Source organism: Acipenser ruthenus, chromosome 24, assembly GCF_902713425.1.
Source record: "Acipenser ruthenus chromosome 24, fAciRut3.2 maternal haplotype, whole genome shotgun sequence".
Classification (NCBI taxonomy): domain Eukaryota; kingdom Metazoa; phylum Chordata; class Actinopteri; order Acipenseriformes; family Acipenseridae; genus Acipenser; species Acipenser ruthenus.
The window spans coordinates 24,762,939-24,764,728 of record NC_081212.1 but is presented as its reverse complement, the minus strand read 5'-3'; positions in this window follow the sequence as shown (position 1 = coordinate 24,764,728).

Sequence of the window (1,790 nt, the reverse complement as noted above, 5' to 3'; positions counted from 1 at the left end):
TTGAATTTCTGTCTTCCTTTTAATTTCATTTTTCTTGACGTGTGGTGCAAACTGTGTTGTACAAACACAGCAGTCCATTCACACAAACTGTCGTGTGCAACTGGCCTGATTTGTGTCCACTTTTACAACAAGGAGAAGAACCTTTTTATAAAACTGGCTTGAGGTAAAAGCAGTTAAATTAATATTAAACCAGTTTTAAAACTGAAACATTTTCTTTCTCCTTGTTAAAGGAGGTAAACTTTGGTCTGTTAAACTATAGGTTAAATGCGGCAGAGATGTTTCAATAATTTCATCAGGGCAGCCGATCATGCGAAATGTTTAAATTGCTCCATTTGTCTCCCGCTCCTAAGATGGATGCTTTACCTCTGCGTACTCCGCCCTAATTACACGGTTATAGCATCCAAGGGACCCCAATATTTCTGCTTTGTAGCACAACACAGAGAGAGAGAGAGAGAGAGAAACAGGAGTGGAATGTAATTTAAATAAGCACTCCAAAATGATTACATCAGCAGAGTTAATAACTGAGGTTAAGTGGGTACAAACTAGACTTAATACAAAGCATGAACATAGTCTGAATAATAATAATAATAGTTGTTCTTGATCTGAGAGACAAAAATGTTTGTGTGTGTGTATAGGGGTGTGCTATATCCCACAATGCCAGATTTTACTTCATACCTTGTGTGTGTGTGTGCATTGGTTTTTATTTTTGTGGCAATCCAATTTCAGGCAATATGTTTCACAAAGCACTACCAATGCAACTGTACACTGAGACATTTTAAAGCAATCAGTATACAGCACTGAGTTTAGAGGAGGTTTGCTGATTTGTGGATTGGTCACTTTGATTATGGAAATTGAGTTGGAAATTTACTTTATGCTTAGGGATGCAGATGAAGTTATACCAGTGAAGATGCAAAACCAGAAATTATGTGGGAGCACACTAGTCTTCAGTAAATATGCTTACCTAGCAGAGAAATAAAAATAGGTAAAACATTTAGAGCATCGGACCCTTTTTCAGGCTTTATCTCCTAGAGACGTATCCTTCCTGTTTAAACAAACACAGTGGGGTCCAAGAAATGAGTAATAATAAACCCTGGCCAGATGCCAGCTATCAGCAAGAGATCTCATTACCAGAAATTAATATAGCAGTGTAAAGGATGAGAGCTGGGAGGTTCACTATGTGGCTGCTCTGGGGAAAGTAATGCTGACAGTTTAGGAATTAACATTGTCACTTAAACCTGTGATGTCAATATAAACAATGTTTAGTACAGGGTTTGCTGATCACAGTAGTGGTCCTTTACCTTTCTTGCCTATGATATATTGTCTAGTCTCACAGTGGTATGAGATGAAGATGCTGTGAACTGTTTTAAAGTGCTTTACCAAAAGGTGAAAAGTTCAGTTTGAAATCAATTAAAGTCATCAGGGCAAGTGCATGCTGGCTTGCAATGTCTTTGTGTGTATTATTAAAGTGTTTCCTCCAGTGCTTAACTCACCTGTTCATTTTAAAGATAAAGTAGAACCAAACAAAGCACACTCAAGTTGTTTGCTTCTCAGTTTTTATACATTAGCGTGGCATTTTCAAAAGATTTCTTGGTTTTAATGGTACCCCAATAGTTTTAAAATGTTTCTTGTGAAAGTCATGAAAAAAGAACGGCGTACATACCAAATAAAACAATTCAAACAAACAACCATTTTCCAGTTTCCCCTTGGGGTATATATTAGAGATGTCATAATTAATATTATATGAGACAACAAAGTGTAATGGCTGATGTGCACTTGCAAAGCACTTCAAA